Source organism: Helicoverpa zea, chromosome 3 (genome assembly GCF_022581195.2).
Source record: "Helicoverpa zea isolate HzStark_Cry1AcR chromosome 3, ilHelZeax1.1, whole genome shotgun sequence".
NCBI classification, from domain to species: Eukaryota; Metazoa; Arthropoda; class Insecta; order Lepidoptera; family Noctuidae; genus Helicoverpa; species Helicoverpa zea.
The window spans coordinates 9,448,418-9,462,231 of NC_061454.1; the positions used below are offsets into that span (position 1 = coordinate 9,448,418).

The 13,814-nt window shown below is 38.6% G+C and overlaps 1 protein-coding gene across 3 annotated transcripts in view; it reads right to left on the reverse strand.

The window, feature by feature from the left end:
- Nucleotides 1-13,814, reverse strand: part of LOC124645649 — a 114,360-nt gene that overhangs the window by 39,293 nt on the left and 61,253 nt on the right. The gene's annotated exons all lie outside the window — the stretch shown is intronic.

A 13,814-nucleotide genomic window follows, 5' to 3' on the forward strand; every position in this document is an offset into this window, starting at 1 on the left:
GGATATTATTCTGAATGTATGTTTGGCTCCGATATAAAAACTCAAAACTCCTACACCAGTAGGATTCGATTAATATATGGCCATCTCAAACATGAGCTATTTAAAAAGGTTAAATCATCGCTGATCACAAATATGTAGTTTAAATTAGACAAACACTGTAGAAAATAATTAAACTAAAAACGAGAATTTTTTGGCATTGGCATTATCAGTAGGTAGGTATGCAAAATTTAAAATATATTATGTATCAGCGCCTGGTTTAAAAAAATAATTAGGACTTTACTTTGGCTTAGATTAACAAAACAAATTAACGTAAGTACACGGTAGCTACGGTGTTGTCTAAACATTATTGGTGGGTTGACTTCTAGCGGAAAATCCTCACCATCTTCGTTGTGTCGGAAGGAAGCTTTGAGGACACGCCAATAACCGCTGAAGCGGTAACAACACCTCTCACAAACAAGGCCTAGAGCCAATACCTCTCGTGCGTGGATGCAATAAGGTTGACTTTCCAAATAAGCCTCCACTATTATCGGCTGCAGCGACTTAAAGCAATTTTGTGAGTCAATATTGAAGTTTTCAACTTACAGGAGCGATGTGTTCCCTCGTACTAAAATACTGTGCTTACTCACTGAACCACTTACATAGCTTTGCGCGGATCTTCCCAAGGCAATTTTTGATATTTATTTTAGTAGTTATAAGTTTCTGTCTGGCTGAACTACTAGTAACATTTTACTTTATTATTGGTAGGACCGAAGTTCGACATGATACATGAGAGTTGAGCTCAGACGTAAGATTCCCTTTGAAGACGTTTACCGATTAACGTTTAACTACCATCAATCTAACGTGTTTGAACTTTCAATTAAATAAAACTGTTAGGTAGTTATCGCACAGTCGATGTATCAAAGTAAGGGTAGATTACTGTCGGCGTCGTCGGATTGCGGTGTTAATTAAGCAATTAGGTCTCGTCAGCGGCCTCAGCCCGTCAGGCGGCCACGCCGTCCTCGTTAAGGTATTAAAACGGCCAAGCAGCCTCCTGCGACCTTATTATCAATCCCAAAGGCCGACGGGTACCTTTACATAGACTGATATTAAAGCCGGCTCAACCCTTAAATGACAGTTGTAAATAATTATATTTTCATCATAACAATATCTTCCATTGTTTCTCCGTATAGTATATATTTTAGATATATTTTGCAAAGAGAGTTATTTGAATGTATAATTTATAAGAGTAGGATGGTTTATTAAAAGAGTCATATGTACGCTGAGCTGAATGTTGTAGCTACAAGTTATACCTAATAAAATTCGTTCGTCGGTACGATCTGCGGCCGGGTGTCATTTCCACCCTAAATCACGTGTGAGCATTTCATCGAAGCTGTGTTCACGACGCGTGGTTATACATATTACACAGAGTTCAGGGGGCGTGGGAATGTAAAATTTGTGGTACATCGCATTTTCATTTTAACTTCGAATGGTCGAGTAATATTTCAGTGAAAATAAACGCTCCCCCGCGCCAATTTACGGCACGAGCGCAAAGATTAGTATTTACGGATTTTACGGCTTGTGGTGTAATTAGTGGTTATCAAATTAGTGCAACGGAAACCATTTTTTTACGTTCTGTGCCGCAGAGCGGCAGCGAGGGGCCTGAAAAGTCCCCCTTTTCCGATACGCTAACGTCGTGTCGTCGCTTGTCTATTACAGGCCTGGCGGGTTTAGTTGATATTAATTTAATTTAGGCATCTTTTGGCCAAATGTTGGTTGGTTTGCTTTACTAAGCTTTAATTAAAAACAAATATTTTTTGTAGCTTTAACTATATTAACCATCTGTACCTTATAATAAAGTGCTTAAAATCGACAACAACATTAGTAAATATGTAAACAATTAATTATTTTTTTGGTGGATATTCGCAAAGACAATCGCTGAGCAAGCTGCACTGATGTATTCGGGTAGCATAGTTCCACTATGACAAGCAAAAATACTTAGGTATTTAAAGAAACTAAGACTACCTTAAGTATTTCTACTTATTGCTGTATGTGCTTAATGCATGCATTCGTATCTACCCAGATTCTTCTAAGTATTTCCTTGAGTTTCAAGCAATAGATAAGCTTGCGACCAACTTGCGACGATGCCCAAGGTGCACATAGGGATCTATCTACCATGTGTTTAATAGATGATATGAGTAGGTACTTAAATGTTTATTAATCACCTGATTTCTACATAAGTTATTTATTTGCCTACGAATATATGTTTTCAATTTATCACTTCAAAATGTTGTTTTGTAATGTATTCTACAAATTATTGTGACGTTAGAAATCACCAAATAGAGAACTCCACGATACTGCAATGCGGCCCTGTCGGTGACACGCAGTGAGACGACATAATTACGAACGTGTTTAACTTAAATTAGAATTAAAAGCGGCTCCAAATATTTACTTATGAAAATGAGAACGGCATAATGTTTTAATTATAAAGTAATAACATCAGTCACATTTTAATTATTGAAAAAAATAATTGTAAACACATTTTTTTGAAAAACATTGCATATTTTAAGTACTTTTCATTTCAAAAACGGTAGTACCATAAAGTATTTCAAGTACTTGAATTTGATGCAACCGTTATTGGTTATTTCGTAAAGCGAATCGAATTTTCTTTTCAATATGGTTTTATTAGCATAAGCCTTCAGTCCCACAAATGAATTCTTGTATTGCATGGATAAAATGTGTCGTAACTTTTTATTGTTCGGTGCAGCTTGTGGTGTATATACGGCAGCTAATAAAAACATTAGTCAAGCTAAGACAGTGGAGTAAGATTGTCTGGAGAGCTGCAGTCCCAGACTATCGATTTTTGGCTGCGGCCAGACGGACGGCGACGCGCCAATGAAAAACTATGCTTTTTGTTCATCCACACAACTATGTACCAACTCGTTCGCATTTGTACATCGACAAACTTTATGCAGATCAGCATAACTATCTAGACTGTTATTTGAATATGTGGTGTAACTAACGCGAGTTTTAAAGTTGATTAATTTGCATAATGATTCAGTTCCATAATCATGAAGTCGCAGACCTCTACGTAAAAACGCAATCCCAGAGAATCAGACAGTCTGCGAAAGATTAACCCTTGGTTACATACACATGAATTCATAATAAAACCCCTATGCATTATTAGTTTCAATTGAACAAAACAAATTATGTTACAAAGATAATTCCTGTAGAAATATAATATTTTTAATGTTATTTACAATCATGACAAAAGTAATAATCTGCAGTTAAAACGCTAAGCATACATATTCATTATCTTTTTGGGTGCCCGCTATGAGCCTATAAAACGGTTCACAAAAGCGTTGCAATGTAATACCGAGTAAGAGAATGGTGGTAATAATACCATCGAGGGTTCCACGCTTCATAAATACTGACAGACCCCCCCAGATTTATAAAAGGATGCGCAATTCTTACAATTTGAGAAGTTTGCGAGTTACTCTTTATGTCGGCAGTTACGTAAGATATTTGTTAAACTTTTGATATGAACTGTAACGAGGGGAGCGGTGTCCAATAAACATTTGTAATACGAGTCTGTGTGGCGTTGTTGTTGATCTTTTATTATATTTTTTCATAAATTAACTTTTTGAGAATATAATAATAATTCTATATCTGGTATCTTACACGTATGTAGTAATATTAGAGAATAGATAAAGCTCTTACCACAATACACAATAGAATTAACTCTTGGCTAGTGCTGCGACTACAATGCCTGTATTCTTCCTATGTTACTGGGTAACCCTGTGATACTTTTACAGCGTATCCAAATGCTAGACATCACCGAAGGATTTATTGTTATCTCAGGGCATACCATACTTAAATTATGTCTGACATAAGAAGAAATAATACAATATTAAAAAGCTTGAGACATTTACATAACTAGCATCCTTTATCTCCTCCCAATAAAATCGTAAACAAAACAAAGTCGTACAGGAAAGTAATTTTTGGGAATTAATAAATTGTCGCCTCCCTGTTGTGCGACGACGGCGGGCGAGGGTGACTGTGCAGGAGTGCCGAACATAAGCAAATGTCGCCGCGGCTCCACAATAAGCGGAGACGCGCCGGATGCTGCAGCATTAGCCGCGTGATTTATACGTCTGCCGCCACTATTGCGTTAACTCCACAAACAATACAGGGGTGCCTGCAACAAGCCACTGGACAACTCTTTCCACCAAGCTTAAACAACACATTATCCCAAACGCTATAAACATGCAAATAAGTATCATAGGGTACCTACCACATCAAAGAGATTTTACTGATGGAATTTAAATATGAATGGGTAACTTTCAAAATGCACCGAACCAGTTGAGCGGTGGATTTTCGATTGTCCAAACAAAGTATTGAAAGAAAATATTGTGTGAGTTCCGACAAAAATAACAATTAGGTATGGAGTGCTTATCTATCAACAATTGTTGTGTCTACCAACAATTATATAACGAAATTTTATTTTGAAATCCTATTATTAGGGTATTCCTATTTAACACTCTTTAGTTAATAATTTTAAAATTTATAGTAAAGTGAATTTTAAAATTATTAACTAAAGAGTGTTAAAGTAGGAATACCCTGTAGCTACCAATAGAAGGGTTAAAGAGATGTCATTTTAAAAATCAATATAATCACGGTCGTTTACCTAGCCACCCCAACAAATTGTTCAACCCCATCAGCCGCCCGCGGTGCACTTGAGCCGCCCCGAGCCGAGGCGAGGCTCTTTAAAACTTGTGGGTAAAATTTGATCCCATACCCTTGTGCCACGGCTGTGCGGGTAGTCGGGTACCTATCTGCAGTTAATTATCTGCGTGCAGAGGGGACGGACGGGGGAAGACATCGCAAAATGCCAATTTCTCCCCCAGCTACCATTCCGGGCCAAGACTCGCGTCGAACCATTGGAACGATAAGCCCCCGTAATTAGTTTTAATTAAAACCATCAGAAAATAAATGGTTGATTGATATCGAAATCTTATTTTGGGTATTAAAGCACCATTCTCGTATTTAATCGCGTCGCGTGCTGGGAATAAAGCAAAAGCTTCAAATTGAAATTCAATGATTGCTATTCAGGACGATTGTAACTTCAGCGATAAACCCATTTGTTACATTTGTAGGAGGATTCATCAACGACTAATGAAAGTTAAAGAGCAAGAAGAAATACGTATAGAGTGTAGGAAAAAATGTGGTGTGAAGTCATTAAGGTGAGTGAGAACGACAGGCGCTGGCTGGGGCCGCGTGGGCTACGGGCCGTTCAGCGAGCCCGCAACAACTCCCTCTCCCACCTACTTTTGTCTCTGAAGTGTAATTACTGCCATCAAACAGATAAATTACATTAATCACACTTGCTTTGACGATCAGGTGCTAATGGAAACTCGCGTCGGCGTTACGACCTCTCAAGTTGTTAACGATGACGTGTTCGTCTGGAACCTCGTAAAATGCAAGACGACGTGATGATAAAATATTGTCTTGACGTTTCAGAGAAAGTTTATTAAAGTTTAAAACAGTGACAGTTGACATACAATTAGATATAAGTGGTTTATTCAGAATGGGGTAGTTATGTGCGTCCATGTGTGGTTGGGAGGGAATGGAGTGCCTCCCCCAGTAATTAGCTAGGAGCGCGGAGTGACGCCGACGTCCGACATGCTCCCGACGCGCCGTTGTTTGCTAACATCACTACCTCCGCATCCATTCATAAAAAGCATTTGAGAAGCCGTTTATGTACGTAACAACAATGGCTAAAGTGGCTATAAATAACATGCGCTATCTTATTGTGGATGGCGACAAAGAATTCATGTCTACATAATACATTATGCGCACAATAAAGTTGTAGGCAAACGTTATCAAACCATTGTGAAAATATCCTATAAGAAATTTCATTTTCCAGATCTTCTATCCCCATCCAGGGAATAAATATTAAGGAAAAAATATAAACACACAACACTCTTGAGCGTGTCGCATTTACTCTTATGAACAAAACAACAATATGACACGACATAGGAAGCCTAAGCGGCGCGGGGAGGGGCGGGGGTAGCGGAACTGCGTACAGCTTAGCTCGGTGTTTTACACGCAACGTAAACAATGTGCTTACAAATCTCACAATATCATCTAGTCTGGAGGAATGCTGTGCGAGAGAGGCTTCACTTGAGTGCCTGCTCGTTAGTGAGAGAGCTTAAATTACGCCACAACTCTACGGCCGCTCTTACATGCGTAACTTACTTAAAATACGCCAGACGCAACACTGAAAAATGTTTCAATTTAATTTATCTGCGAACTGACTTGTTAACGAGCTTATGAGATGAGCAACACGCTTCACGTGAGAAATATCGAAGTGTTACCAAGTTCGGCTTTATTATTTTATCTCGAGAACTGTTTGTTCTCTAGAGTAAAGAAAATGTTATTATTTTTACGTTACACTTGACTAGAAATGTTTGCCTTTGTAAGTTACTATAATATCTGAAGTGCCAAAGAACTATAGTGATATCAAGTGCTTGTGTTTCTACTAAAGTGGATGAAGTACTTGTGGAGCAACGAAATTCTCACAAGAACATTTCTATGACTTTTAGACAACCTCTGAGCTAACGAAGATTTACGTAATATTGGACGTCAACACTATGAAAGAAAACGACGCTATTGTGGAAATGTCCTCTATATACCATAAAGTTCACCTTATACATATATTTAAGTAGGTAGGTACATCAAGTTCGTCATTATTTGATAACCCTTACGAAAAATATAGCCTAAAATCCACATCAGTAACGTGGCTTTCTACCGTCACTGGAATTTTCTAAATCAACCAGTATCTATAGATAAATGTCTATTCAGCTATTTAAACTGTGGCTGCCCTAGCTATAGATATTAGTTTAACAGCCACTGTAGCAAGTTTCAAAGTTAAAACTGTTTCAATAAAACCTTTGTAAGCACAGACAGCGGAAAATTTAACTATTCGCATACCATAATCGGTAAAATATTCATAACAATATTATGTAAAAGTTTCCTTCGACTACTTTCCCTGGCGTCTGCGGCTCCTCGGGTGCGCTGTGCATCTCCTGGGGTGCGAGGGGGCGGCGGGACGCCGGGGGAAGGAAGGGAAGGGGGGACCTTCACTTTCGTCCGCGACCAGGCAGCAGCGCCCCGACCTTCCCAACTGCACAACTTTCCCAATCCAGTCTGTTGACCCTTTCGTAACTCCTTTATCATGATATTATAAAAAAAAAATTGTGGACTATTGCCACAACTATAGATACCTCGTGACGATATTTCAACAACATCTTTTTATGGATACAGTAAATTGGATAATCATTCCATATTTGTTGCAACATTTCTGTTCAATTTATTAGCGTCGATAAAGAATATAAGTGATCGTATCTTGATATGATTGAACCAAGACCACTATAACTAGTTACGGATTTAAATCAATTATTGTACATGATAAGCAAAGTTAGAAAGCTCATTGCTCAATGCTTGATGGTACCAATAAAATGTTAGAAATATTCTACAGCCCACAATAGGCTTTCTTTAAACGCAGCTATCGCATGAGATAACAATTTTCCTCTATATAAGACTTATGGGCTAGTGTGGCAAGCCAATTAACAGTATTCGCTTTCTCGTTGAATTTCATTTCGTCTGTCCCAGAGTAATAAAACGTAAGTTTAATCAAGTATACAAGCATACAAGCGCAACCAATTAATATCTATTGAGGTACATGTTTAACTCTAGCTGCGCATGGGTTGTTTGTCTGCGTTTACTAAAATGATTTTATCGAATGTAGTTGGACAATGGGCTTACACAGCCTACGGCGTAATAACAGCTGGTCAGCGGAAGGCCGACATCGTTCCATTATGGAAATTGACAGGTGGATAGGGTGCCTAGACTGTGGGATATTTGCGGATCCTAGCACGGTTTAATAGTTTTGCGTGTGAAACTGATCCTACAGTGATTATGTTCAGTTTTTGCTTCCAATTGTTTCGATATTTTAGAAGTCTTGCTGTTGAGATAATCAGTACATAGTTCTTCATTCATCATTTAATTGCTTGTAGATTAACTTGCGACATGAATTACTTGCATTTAACTATCCTCACATACATCGTTATTTGTATACAATTTAGTAAGCATATTTATGGTTGAACATGTCAGCAAGGTCAGAACGGGGTGTCTTATCTTTGGTACAACACTTTCACTGATTAAAGGAAGTCGCCACTAAATCATAGCGCACCCTAAAACATGCGTGAGGCGTGGCTTGAATTTATAACAACTATAACTAATATTTATGTATCAGTTTAACATAGGTAGCGTTTTGGGCGCTACAGATTTTGTTGTATTTTTTGTAGTTGATTGGATTAGCTATCGAGATAAAACAGAACAAAATTATTTGGATCCATTCCCGAAAACAAATACAAACACTGCAGGTACATTGATTTTGCATTGCAATACAGCATTTTACGTCAATTATTTGTAGATTTAACTGATTTACAAACACATACGACTTAACAATTGCAAGGAAATACTATTTCTTTTAGAGCTATTCGTAGTGTAATAAACCCCATCTAAACCCTAAGTTGACTTTTACGACGAATATCAAGTAAGTAATCTTATTGAAGGATTTTAACGCATGGCTCTTTTCCTTCTCACTCATGGCTTTGAATAAATACAGAAAGGTTTTAAATCGGCGAATAACTCCCGAATTGCATGCAAACGTCGAATGTATTGAGAAAGTGAAATTGAAAAGGGAAGATTTCCATCAATGAGCAGCAGAAGTCCTAAGCAAATTGACCAAGCGTTCGTAGCGTCGAATATTTGGATTTGTATTGGCCTTTTCTTGTAATGCAAATAGAAGTTCTTGCTTCTTGCTTTGTAACTTATTTCAAGTCTGTTTGTAAAAAAAACACAATGGTGGAATTGTATATATCAGCACTTTAAATAATCAACGCGATGACTATGAATAAAAAAGCTTTCTTTTGTAGGTAGCCATAGCCATAGTACAACCTATACATTGCTAGATGGATGTTGCCGAAGCACGTAATGCGTACAGTGCAATTTTGTATACTCACAGAACATACATGATACACTAACCTACGTTTCTATGAGAACAGTCTGTGTATCAGATACATAATATGTATACGAACGTTCGCGCCAATCCACTAGACAGAAAAAATATACCGCATCGAAACGTCATATTTTGATTATTTATTCATCGCGGTAAATGATAACTTTAAATTGCTATCGTATGTCGGAAATCGTTTGTATACGTGTGTATGTAATCTGCGAAATCGAAAACGTTCGGAAACTGTGATTCCGGGCAATTACTGATTTTATGCTCCATTTTCGATTGGAATATTCTCAGTCGACATCTAGCCATGCGTTAATTGATTTTGTGGGAGATGGCACTGCAGACTGAACTGAGGGAACAAATCAAATCTGTCGCAATATTACGTAAGTACCTGTATTAAATAAACGACACATTAGGCACTAACTACATAAGAAGCACATATTACAGAAATAAGAAAGAATAATTCTAAATATCGCATTGTAAGTTCACTAAGCTTATTAGAATTGATTGCTGTCAGCTGTATGTAGCAAATGTTCAAAGGAACGAATTGATACCGCTCGAATTCGTTTTAGAGCGAATGTTGTTGGATATTGAAATAATAACTTAGAGAATGAAATTCACAAAGTGGTATGCTGCGTAGGTGGTAGGTGGTTACTTGTATCTTGGCTATAATACTATTCTATAACACACGTTCAATATAAGACGTTGGAAGCTGCGACGATGATCACGAACAAAATAAAGAATCCTAAGCAAATTTTTGAAATGGGTCCTGTGAGCGTGTTTATTTTCTTTTATCACAGTATTGCGAACATTGGACCGAGACACTTTTATGCCGCAGCAAAAGTATTTGCGGCGGACGTACACATTGGGGATCAAATTTGTTGACTCTCGAGGCTATGTCCCTAATATTAAAGTTTAGTCAGAATAATTATTAGCCTGCATGAGAGGCAAGCTAGCTTTTTCTTCGCCCGTCGTCATAGCCTAAAGATGTCCAATGCTGGACAAAGGCCTCCCCAAGCTAAGGGGATTTGCCCATACTCACTGCGCTGGCTATTCGATATATGAAAGCAAAAGTCTTACAATTGAAACCATGTAGGTAGATAAGCGACACGTTGTCATTTATTTGTATCAGCTCATATTGTATTATGCATTTGTCTCCTGACAACAAGTAGAAAGTTCGACAAGGTTATCAATTCTCTGAAAGAGCATATTTAATGAAGTAACGACAGCTATAATAAGCTCTGAAGTGTCTTTGAAATTTATTAAAGTCTATTTCTTGAACCTGGCCAGAAATAATGGGTAAATACATAGGGTACATAAAGTTTATATACTTATATTTCTAGAAAACTTTATGGCGCCAGTGTTCCAGCAACTTTCTTTATCCTTCCTCTGCCAGGAAAATTATAAAACTTGCCGTTTTATAAAACAACGTTTCGCTAAAAAAGGTTCTGAATATTTAGTGCTTCACGTTACGTTCTGCACAGCACACTTGAGCTTTATGGGCACCATGTTCGTATACGTGTACGCCTTTGTATCTACGTTCCCATTGATTTATGGTAAGCAGTGCAGAAGAACGAGCGTAGCTTAGACTCGGTAATTGCTTTCCGGGTGAGTCGACAGAATTTGCATCGCTCGCGAGCGGCTCCATCACGCCGAAATGACAGATATCCATCACTTTTCATTGTAGCATTTTGTAAGTAAATACACACCAAAGGCTTGTTTGCACGCTTGCTACATCTAGGTCCTGGTTAGAATAATCAATCAACTAGACTGGCTCACAATGTTAGTACCAGTTTTCTTCTCAATTTAGCAGATTACTTATAAAAAAGATATATCTAAAATAAATAATTCTTATCAACGTGTCTCAAAATAAGTTAGCATAGTCATGTTCTTATGGATGCAAGTTGTACAGTAGACTGGATATCGTATCAAGCGCTAGTGATAATGACCTTTTCAAATCCCCTAGGGTGTTGCTAATTACGGACTAAATAATGCACTTTGTGTTGGCCGATGTAATGTATCCCAGAGTCACATTCATACAGATGTAGTCTGACTGAAGTGTAAGTGAGTCGCCACCGGCGTCGCTTCGTGCTCTAACACTGAACATGATTATGCAGCCGGCGCGGTAGCTTGCACTATCCAAGTCTATGCAAACAAGATTATACTAAAACCAAGTTTGGAGCTCACCGCTTATTATGTAGTGATATTCGTGTCAAGTGTCCCTCAGAATTAAAAGCCTAGTCGATGTGGATACGTCACGGCGAATATAAAACAAACGCATGATTTTCCGAGAATCTCATGGATTGAAGGGTCATCGTGCGGAGAGCCGACAGCTTTGATCTGCTGTGGTAATGCGGAGGCGGACCACATTCGCGGAAACTTTTACGGGACACTGCCCTACTTCTAAACGATCAGTAAAAGTAATCTATAATGTGGCTCTTTAAGAATCCTCCCCTATTATAGTATCTCATAAAACACAATCAACAAAGCTTCATTGTAATGTAAATAAAACGTAAAATGGTGATAGCCATTTTCCTTGATACACAGCAATTGCAGCTTTTATTCCGATGCAAGATAAGCATCTGCTCGCTTTAAACATGTCTCCAAGCATTTAAGATATCAGTACGTTGCTAAACCTGTGTAAGGAGATAAGTACGAGTATATTCTCGTATTTCGTGGGAAGTTCGATAACTAGTTTACATGAAGCCTGTTGTAATAAGATATGAAGACATTGTGAACTGTGTGTTTATTGGAGCCTTTGTTAATCTTCGTTTAACTACGTGAACAGCAGTTGCGGTTATGAAGCTGATTAAACCCATAATTTCAACACTTCGTGTCGCTCATTCTCTGAAAGCTTGAAACTCAATGTCGTTGTATATTCTATTGTTTTAATGAACATGACATGATACATAAAATACATTGTAGTCTATAGTGTGTACAATTGTTCACCTGCCTGTGATGTATGAATGCAGGCGAGCGCCGCATTGACCCACAATTGTACGGAGCGAAGGTGAGACCTTGTACGTCGAAGAGGCTAATCAAAGTTATGAGCTATTTCCTTGTCGTATAGAAGCGAGATACTGATTTATAGCTAGCCACAAAACACCTTCTCTAGGGCGTATTATGCTATGTAGGAATTTATAGCGCTGCTACATTTTCTTGGTTAATGTAAGAAGTTTTAGTGTTGTAAAATGTAACGTCGTCGCACCTACGTCCGCATGGTTAATAAATTCTGAATACAATAGAATTAATCTCGCTTAACAGCACACAATGTGTTAAAATTTTCTAAAAGTAATTACGTGTAATAGAGCATTTATAGCGTAATAAAAGCTGTGAAAATAATGCTCGCAGCCTGGTTGTTAGTGGTTTTATACCTGATCCTATATTGTAAGGAGGTACATGTTTATTATAAGGCGCGGGAAGGCGCAGGCCGCGTGCGTGACGGATCACCGGCGAGATCAAATATTGCGTCCCCGCAGCGCCGCCGCCATGACGTGCCGAGCCGAACGTGCCGGTAAAACAATATGCAACACTTCTCGGAGCTCGCGAATACCACACACGTTTTGAGGTAACAAAAATTCGTTCAGTTATGCTGTTCGTATGTAACATTAAGTTACTATGGCTAAATGGCTATATACGCTCCAATGTTACATATCTAAAAAAGAAAATAAGGAAATATATTTCTGAATGGAACATTTCTCAATTAATGTAAACAATGGCAGCAGAATCAACCTACGAGGAAAATTCCGAAACATTTTAATAACAGTTATTCCAGAAAATTGTCATCAAAAGTTAGAGAGGTATGCAATGTACAAATAAAGTTCGACCGAGTGGGAGCAAAGTTGCAGCTAACAATTTAAAGTTACTCTAGGACGAATACGAACCGAGGTGAGAAAATGTGGGGGGCAGGAATCGTAAGGGGGTGAACGGGGGTCAGACCGGACATCAGGTCTGGCAGTGTTCTCTAGCATTGATAAAGTTGTGCCGAAACCACGGGTAAGTTACTTAACCGGCGGCGGTCCAACTGCAGTTAGCCTGTAACATTGAACGCTTCAAAATCTCGTGGACTAAATAACTAGACTGGAGGATTTCCGACTGTTATATTTGAAGTGAAATTGTATTAGCCAATTACAATTTAGGATGGCAAAATTTCAAATTGCAGGTACACGTGGAAGAGGCGACGGCGGCTAGCAGGCTGATATTTTAGTTCGTTAATAAAACATCGTCTGCCTACCCGAGTATCGCAATGCTAAAATCCCTAATTAACGTGAACCACATCAAAGGAACGTGGGGAATATTCACCGGGGACCCGTCTGCGAACTTCGACTTGAGGCGACAAGACGGATAGCGGCCGCGCTCGCCCCGGCTAATAGGGTGCATCGCCAACCAACTTATATAGCATTGTTCTCCAGAGCGCGATTCCTAACTTATCTATCGATTTGTTTCCTTTAGGAACATGCATTATATTCAGACTGTTCCCTTGTTATGGTGAAATTAGATTTAAGTATTATTTGGCAAGGAATGCAAAGTTAAATGTGAGCGTAGCCTTTTGTCACCTGTTTTAATATCAATTGAACAAGATATTTTCATGAGCTGTTTCTTTGTAGCCTTGAATAATAACAACAACTTTATCAGAGAGCGAAAAGCGCCGGATACCTCCGGAGACCGGCATTAAAAATATTAAAATAAGTAATTGCTCTATCAGGCCTGCACCTGCCGCCCAGCCACGCGTACCCTACCGCCGCCCTTG